General features: G+C 42.6%; 1 protein-coding gene across 6 annotated transcripts in view; it reads right to left on the reverse strand.

Annotated features, from left to right (window-relative positions):
* The window catches only part of POGZ (pogo transposable element derived with ZNF domain), a 44,761-nt gene extending 39,028 nt beyond the window's left edge, over window positions 1-5,733 (reverse strand). For all 6 annotated transcript variants that reach the window (XM_059931204.1, XM_059931188.1, XM_059931182.1 and 3 more), the window contains exon 1: window positions 5,416-5,733. The gene's annotated coding sequence lies outside the window, so the exon portion shown is untranslated. The remainder of the gene's footprint in view (window positions 1-5,415) is intronic.
* Window positions 5,734-9,346: the final 3,613 nt, after the last annotated feature.

The raw sequence follows: 9,346 nt of genomic DNA on the forward strand, positions 1-9,346 counted from the left end.
AAGTACTGAAGCCCGTGTGCCTAGAGCCTGTGCTCCGCAACGAGAAGCCCAAGCTCCGCAGTGAAGAGTAGCCCCCGCTCACCACAACTAGAGAAAGCCTGCACGCAGCAATGAAGACCCAACGCAGCCAAAAATAAATAAATGGATAAATTTATGAAAAAAAAATCATTGTGTCTAGGTGGTGGGTTCATTGTAGATACTCCTTGTAGTACTCTTTCACCTTTTTTACATGCATGAAATTTTCTTAAAATAAAAAGTTGGGATCAGATGAACAAGGTCTGAGAATCTAACATAAAATATGGTGGCTATAGTTGATAACACTATAATTGAGATTTGCTAAAAGAGTAGAGTTCACATACACACAAGATAAGTATGTGAGGTGATGGATGTGTTAATTAACTGAATGGGGGGAATCCTTTCACAATATTTATGTATATGAAATCACCATGATGTACAGTTTAACATTATACAATTTTATACATCAATTACACCTCAATAACGCTGAAATTAAAAAAAAAAAAAAAAAAGAAAAAAGTAACAGGGAAAAACTACCTACTCATATCTTGGTTGTGATATTTTGTTCTACTATATTCTGCCATTTTCTTTTTGCCATTTACCAAATCAAACTGGTAGCCTCATGGGTTGAATTTTCTGTAAACTCGTTCTCATTTCTAGGAGCAATTTTCAAATAGATTATATATACACATTTCTAAAGATGTTGCACAATAATTAAATGTTAGAAAAAATAAATCGAAGTTGAGTTATACAGGTTACCAAGGAGGTACTGTAAGATGACATGAACACTGCCGTCTTCCGTTAATCAACGCATCATGATTATCTGACATCTTGGTAACCTATCTGGTTTCTGTATTTTGTAGCAGTAATTACACTGGTAATATGATTTTCGTGCACTCAGTAGGTTTTACTCAACACTGCAACTCACACAGGACTATTAGTGATTCCCATAGTCTTTAAGTCTTTGGCATTCATCTTTCCATGCATAATATGGGTGTACCAGATACATACCATTCTAGGGAGGACTGAATTGTATCTTAAATGCCGGCAAATATGGTAGTCTACCTTATACTCAGGTCCTACAAAATCAGCTAGTCAGTAAAAGCCTACATAACTGAAAAGCAAGATACAAAGAGACCCTTTATACAATCTTATTTAAAAGCGGCAAAAAGAATCCCTCAGTTACAACTGTCAGTCTACTTCTGAAGTATTTAATGGGCAGAAATGTCTACCTATCTTCACCTCAAATAAGATTAGGAAAACATGTTTTCTACCAAAACTCTCCAGACAGATTTGGCTCTTGAAGCGTTGAATTCCTTTAATTTGTCTGGTTCTTTTATAGCTCTAAAGTAAACTCCAGGAATGAAGAATTCAGTATCTAACATTTTCAATTCACTGCTAGCGCATACCCACCCATAAATCAAGATAAAAAGAACATCTGAAACAGAAAAAATGTCGTAAACAAAAAATTTAAGAATACCACTCTCTTGCTCCTGAGTGAGAAATAAACAATAATAATCCTCAAAACAGTCGGTATTCAAGTTACTTCAATTTTTGACTTTAAAAGGGATTAATTCCAGAAAACCTACAGGGCTGAATACTTAGTATGGCTATAAAACTAATTATTGTTAAACTTGTAATAAAAAGCGTTTATTTCCCCAGTCTTCCGCATGGCCCATTTTGTCCCTCACAGGAACTGCTGTAGAACCTCACATATAATATTCACAATGGGTTCCTAAGTAGTCTTAAAAATCTGCCTAAAATTCTCAAACTTAAAATACTTTCCACTTATCTGGCAGCAAATCTCCTATCAAGAAGGACCCAAATATATTCATTATGGGCTCTTTACTAAAACAACTAAAGTGAGCAGTTAAGTTTCCTATTTTTAAAGGGTACAATATTCAGTTCTTCTCCCAAGAAAAGTTCTTCTTCACTGATAGTTGTATGTTGTCTAAATTCCATTTCTACTCAATTTCATTTAACTCTGCCAAATACTAGCAAAACATTAGTCCTTTCTCCTCTCCTCCGGAGTTACATGTAAAAATACGTTTTTGTGAATATGGCTTATTATCACAAACCAGATTGCCAAAGAATCTATCAAAGTCTTACCATACTGATATTATGACAAAGATACCACCAGCTCTAGGGTTTGTAATTTAAATCAGAATATCTCCACTTTCAACAAAAACACATATATGGAGAATAAAGACTGAAACATTATCTGGAATACACTTTATTTTACTATGATATAATAACAGGCATTATTATGCACTTTACATTCATTATTACAATTAATTCTCACTATATACCCTAAGTAATACATTTTACAGATGAGGTCAAAACGAGGTTTAGAGAGTAAGTTGCCCTAGGTTACAGCTGGTTTGAATCCTGGCTGGGATATTTACTAAGCTTTTTTTGCTCCGGAATTCTTCCCCAAGTCACTGCCTCTTCCATTATTAACTCCAACATTTCTGAATTCTCCGGAAGTTTCTATACGGAGACAGATTTGGATGATCTCAGGAGCAGAAGGATAGGACAGACCCAGTTTTTGGTCTCGGGACCCCTTTACATTCTTAAAATTATTAAGGATCCCAAAGAGCTTTTTTTTATGTGGACTTTACCTTTTGATATTTACATTAGAAATTAAAATGTAAAAAATGTAAATACTTATCAGTATATTCAAAAACAAACCCATTACATGTTAACCTAAATAACACTTTCAATTAAAAATTACTATTTTTCCCCCAAAGAGTGAAATAACGTTTTACGTTATTGCAAATCTTTCATGTCTAGGTTAATAGAAGAGTTTGATTCTCATAACTGCTTCTGCATTGAGTCTGTGGTTCTATGTTGTTTTGGTTAAGTATATAACGAAGATCTGCTGTCACACAGATAGAAAAAGGGAAAAGTATCCTAAAAACCTTTTCAGATAGTTTGTATATTGATATAGTACTAAAACTAGACAAATGATAGTTTCTTAAAGGATAATTGCATCTTGGAATCTGAAACCCTATCAATGAATGTTATGTTAAAATCCACTGATGTACCTTAAATTTTAAAAATTCTAATTTTCACTCTCAAATTTTTATCACTGGGAACAAATACTGTCAATTGTTTTCCTTGAAGTGACAAGCTCACACTTTTTTCAAGAAAACATCCGCAAACACTTAAGTGTTAAAAACTGTAGTTTATCAGTCGTTCTTTCAAGTAAAAATGCTGTTCCAGGAAACAAGCAACTCAGAACTAAATCTCACAAATGCCTTTCCTTATGACCAAGACCTACCTCAGCAGGCAGTGTAAGTGCTTCAGGCACACTTCCCATTTGGTCATAGATTCTTTTTTTTTTTTTCACACACACACACTGTATTTTATTTTTACAAGAGATAAATAGACTGACACCAGGCATTGTACATGGATGGTCACAGATTCTTATAAATTAAAAAGACATGTACTAAAAGGCTGAAATTTAATAAAACTAATTATTTTTACTGCTTCATCAAACACATTCTCAAGTAAGTATAGAGTTTCCTGCAGTCGTTTTATTAAGTGTTGCTTTTGGATCATAAGTGCAGATGTCAGTGAAAAAGATAAAGTGTCTCAGTATTATTTTGAAAACAGTTATGACCTCGAAGCTCTCCTGAATGGGCCTGAGGGGATCCCCAGGGGTCAGCAGACCACATTTTGGGAACTGCTTTTCTAGATTATACCACCGGTTCAAGGTGGGGGTGGAAACTAACAAAATTCTGTTCATCCCAAGAGTCTTCACTCTGTTAGTTCCTTTAGTTTGAGATACATCAGCATAGCTGGTACATTATAACCATAATATACGAAAGGGGAAGGAAATCAAGGGCATAGATTGCCACTTAAGTGTTCAAAGATTATAGTTTGAGCACCTTTATGCTGGATCAATAACTCTCAATATGGTGGTTACGTTAATCAGTCTCAGCTGAAGGACTGCAGATTAAAAATGTAGAGATGATACCCCTCTCCCCATCCCATCCAAAAAAGCTTGGGGATGAGGCCCCCCAAACCGCACTTTTAGAGATCTTCAAGGTACTTTTTATGCACCCCGAAGTTAAGAACGATTGTGCTAAGTAGTTCAAAGCCCAATTCCCAGTTCCAAAAGCAAGGGGTCTCAAAATTCAACGTCGTTCGCCAAGAAGCAGCCCTCCGGCCCTGCCGTTTCCCTTCAACTAGATGGGAAAATTCCTTTGAAAGTGAAATTGTACTTCTGTGGGGTTTTGAGCTGCGGTGGGAGGTCTCCAAAAGAGCGCAGAAGGCTGGGCCACAGACTGACGGCTGTTCCGATAGGACACTGTACCTCAATTTCCATCTCGAAAAAGAGATTTGGGCTAAACGACTTACTCTTTCCAGCTCTACCTTTTTCTGAGCTGAAAACATCCAAGACAATGAGAGAAACGTCCAGTATTATTAACAATTTGAGGGAATCCCGCGTCTGACAGAAGAGGAAATTAGGACAACTCGCAGAATGGAGAGAAAGCAGGTGGATCAACGACATCACTCTTTTTCAGAAGGTGCTAAGAATCTAGAGAAAATAGTCCCTGGGATAAACATGGCGCCCACCGCGGCAGGATATAACCATACGAAAATAAAGCTTTTTTCCGCCACATCCCATTTTATAAATCACGGCGCCACCCCAAAATTTTAGAGCCGGGGGAGGAGACTTTGTAAACTGCGGTGCACTAAGGCTTCGGGTGTACTATACGCCCGAGCGGGGATTACATAACACAAGGGAGAGACTAAGCAATCACTCATTTCCCTCCTCGCGCTCAAAAAGAGCGCCCCACTCGTTCCCCGGCGGGGGTGGCGCGGGGACGGCCGAGCACCATCCCCACCCCCGGGGGACGTCGGCCCACCACCCCTCCCGCCCGCCTCCCCTGCGCGGCCTCGCCCTCCCCTCCCGCCGCGCCCCGCCGTCTCGCCGCCGCCCGCGCCCCCGCCTCTTCCCCAGCGGGCCGCCGCCCGCGCCCGCGCCCGCGCCCGCCCACTCCTCCGAGACGCCTCGCGCCGGGTGTGCGTGTGGACGTCGGGTGTGTGCGGGGCCGTGGACCGCGAGTGCGCGCGAGCGCGCCGCTGCGGGCGCCGGGGGCGACCGGCAGGCAGACAGGGGCCTGCCCGGCCCGCCGCGCGGCTCCCCGGGTGCACGCACTCACACACGCGCTCGCGCGCCGCACCCCACGCCCGCCGCCGCCGCCACGGGCCGCGCCGCCACGCGAGGGGGGCGGGGGCGCGCGCCACCGGGCCCCCGCCCCCACCCCTCGCGCTCCCGCCCCATCCCCCTCTCATTGTCTCGCCTCGGAACGCCTCGCCGAACGAAAAGATAACGGAACCCCCGGGAGAAGGGGGGTGGGGAGAGAGAAAGCTCGCTCGCTCACTCACCTCCCGTGGTCGTCGCCGCCGGTAGTCTGACCCGAGGAAGGCGCCGTCGCCTTAAAGGGACCTTGCACCCGGCGCCGGGAGAAGGGGGTGGGAGCAGGGGAGGGGACGGGGGCTTGGGGGGAGACGGAGAAGAGGGAACCGTTGAAAGCTCGTCTCCCCGAGGGTGAAAGGAAACCTCCCTCGGGTTCGAGTGATTTGGGGTGGATTTTTTTCCCGAGGGGGGCGGGGGGGGCCCCGAGGGAGGGGGGCGGGGGGGCCAAGGAATGCGGCTCCGTGTACGGGAGCTGGCGCGGGGGAGAGAGACGCTGACTCCCCCCACCGACCCTCTCGCCCCGCGGAGGGATACGGCTCGTCACTTCCGCCCTCCCCCTTTCGTGGTTTTTCAATTGGTTGGAGCGCGTCGCACGTCATGTGCTCATCCTAACCACTGCCCGGGCTTCTTTTCTAGTCAAGTTTGTCTGGGCCTGCAAATAAATAAATAAATAAATAAATAAAAATTTTTTAAAAATGAAATGAAAAATAATTAGCCCAGAAGCAATATCTAAATTTTGGTGAGAAAGATGGGATTTCCAAAGAAAATACTTCCCTGGACTTTCCAAGGAAATTTTGGGAATCTCCACACTTTCCACTCAAGGCTTATACCTAATCAAAAGGGGAACCTCATGCCACAGGCCAGATGGTGAGGCCCAATGGCACCAACGACTGATATTGGAACAAAGGCATCAAAATGGCACTCGTTCTTCTTCAAGAGACATTCGGTCAGGTAGCTTTAAGTGAAGAACTTTTAAAAGCCATTTTTACCCTGAACCCTTCTGGATTCTGGAAGGAAGTCACACATGATTGCTTATTAAGGTAGTTCATGTATGGAAACTATTTTGAGATGAATAGACTCAGCAGAGATCTTCAAAGAAACCGTAGACTCCACAATTGTGCTTTTTGCTCCAATCAAGGCTGAGACGGACTGGCCCAAAGAAATTGCTTTGTCCATTCAAGACTATCCTCCTGTTATTTTTCCTCAAACAAAAACTAACCTCTTTTCCAAGTAACTAAGAAATTTTTTCCTTTATTACCTCCTGAAGTGATGATAAAATTTTAGTATTTTCCTTGGATATTTGAGGATATTGTTGCTCTTTAAGCAATACGCAAATATTTGCTCCAAACCAAATGCTAAGTCAAAGTACTTGGTGCAAGACTGGGGAGATGCAGAACCACATTTATTCCTTCTCTAGGTACACACTCCAAACCACCAGACGATGAAAATAGGCAGTGGAGGTAAGCATTCCAAATTGTGCACCCATGGGCATGCACGCACCACCACCCATTTTCATCATCCTATTTCATACATTTCAAAAACACGTGAAGGATTTCAACTAGTCATTCTTAGGAAGAGCTTTATTACTTGAATTGGAAGAATCACTGAGCCTTCTGAAAATTCTTCTGAAACCGTTCCAGACCTGATCTGGAAAAGCCCATGCTGGGATTATGGAATCAATCATCAAAAGACATTCTGCATAAAGCTCTAATCCTATTTTATGCTTTCCTGCAATAATTCAATTCATTATAATGTCATTTGCCTCTGAAATATTCTTGGTGAAAAATATTTTGCCATGCTCTAAGTGCCAGCTTATGCTCTCTGCCAGTGAGGTCTAGCCCAGCAGATTGTACCATCTACCACTGACCAATTACCATTAGCATACCATACTGAAAATGCATCATGCATGTATTCATTTATTCAACAAATATTTATTGAGTACTTGCTATAGGCCAGGCACTGTTCTAGATGCTGGGAATGGAATGACAAAGAAAACAAAATCCCTGAATTCATGAAACTTATACTCTAATGAGGAGAGACATACAGTATACACATAAATTGTTCCAATATCTATTACAGAATAACAAATGGTCCCAAAACTTGGTGGGTTAGCACAACAATTTTATTATTATCTCTCACGGTTCTGGCAGGTGATTAGACTAAGCTAAACAGTTCTCACTTGGAGTCTCATGCAGTGGCTGAGGCTGAAGTCATCTCAAAAGCTTCCTCAAAAGTCTAGAAGTTGATGATGACTGTTGGCTTGGACTGAAGCTGGGGCTGTTGGTCAAAACAGTGAGCTGTTGGCCTCTCCATGTGGCCTAGGCTTCCTCATATCATAGTGACTGAGTTCCAAGATTTAGTGCCCCAAGAGGACCAGGCAGAAGTTGTCTGGCTTTTTGTGACCTAGCCTCAGATGTCACATAGCATCACTTCCACCACAGTTACAGGCCCACTTCGATTCAAGGGGGATGGGAAACATCTCTCAAAGGGAGCAGTAGAAACATCACATTGTAAGAAAAGTATGTGGAATGTGAAATCTTGTTGTGGTCATCTGGGAGAATACAATCTGCCACACAAATAAATTAATATATAATATGTGATATGGTGATAGGTGCTATGGTGGGGAAAAGGGCAGGACAGGGAATTGGGAGTGTGGTACAGGGGTAGAGGGTGGTTGGAGAAGCCTTTGTCATTAAGGTGACATTTGAGCACAGACCTGAAGAAGGTGGAGCCAAGTTCAGGTTTTACTCTTAGTGAAAGTGAAGTCACTGGAGGATTTTGAGCCAAGGAGTGACATGACCTGAGAAACATCTTTAAAGGAACACTCTGGCCGCTTGGAGAGAATAACTGGTAGGGGCAAGGTTAGCAAGCTATTGCAATTTTCAGGTGAGAGATGATGGTGGCCTGGACCATGGTGGGAGCTGTGGAGCTGCTGAGTGAGTTCTGCAGTACCTTGTTTACTTCTCTGTGACCTATTTTTCTGTAGTTTAGTTTGTGCCCTGGGAGACAGTTTTGACCCATAATGGCTAACAAAATGTGTGTGAGTGATGGCGCTATGCCTGCCACAAAAAAAATAAAGGAAGAATATCCTGCTGAATGTTAACATGGGAGTTTTGCAGGGACTGGAGGCATCTTTGAGGAAAGAATTCAGGAAACAAGGGTAAAGATCAACAGATAATCAGGGAATGGAATAAGTTCTTTGACACTGTAAAAGGTATCCTAACTATGCCACAGCCTGGGAGGATTGATCAACAGTTGAACGACTGATAGCTGGAAGAAATCGGGGGCAGAGAAATCTATAAGTTCAGAGCAGAGCATTTGAAGAAAACTCTACCACCTTGCAACACCAGAGCAACATGTCAAAAAAGGCTTTATAGTTAGCGTTCCCATTTCCAGAAACGTATTCTCCTAGCTGAAGAGGGAGAGCGTGTATTAATTTGGACAGTCTTGGAACATTTTGTTGTCGTCTGCTAACACAAGTTTCTAGAGTGAAATAATAGAACTGATACTTGTGGTCTCCTGTATTTGAACCATCTTGATGATGATGGGAGAACCAAAGCAGCAGAACAAATAACCTGGATTAAATCCCTAGAAATCAATTCACATGTACCTCTATAACATATTAGGGAGGGGTCTGAAAGCCAATCCAGTTTGGTATATTGAAGAAATTGGGACCCTAATACTGCTGCTAAAAAGCGACCCAAGTCTTCGGTAGCCAACTTAGAAAAACTGAATCCTCTCCATATGGGTTTCTAAGAAAGAAGGTCAAAAGTTAATGGAAGTCCCAAGTTGGGCATTTCACAGTTAGGTAGCAGGAGAGTGTTTCTTTTCAACAGTTTATAGAAACACTTATTTGCTTCCTTGGCTTATGGTTTCTGCCACGAGCTGAAAATTGGAACCACCTGTAACTTGCAGAGTGTCAAGGCAGAGACACAAATGATTTCAACATGTCTTCTGAAGTAGTGAGCCATGGGTGCTCCTCTGCTGTCACTTTGTTAATGTACAGACCCAATCACTGACTCCTCAGGTTCAGTGTGAGGCTGAACGGTATGTCTCAGGGTGGGGATTGAAGAGGATTGTAAGGTCAGTCCAGGCAGAAAGCAGCTTCGTGGGGGCCAA

This window comes from Balaenoptera ricei, chromosome 1, assembly GCF_028023285.1.
Source record: "Balaenoptera ricei isolate mBalRic1 chromosome 1, mBalRic1.hap2, whole genome shotgun sequence".
Lineage (NCBI taxonomy): Eukaryota > Metazoa > Chordata > Mammalia > Artiodactyla > Balaenopteridae > Balaenoptera > Balaenoptera ricei.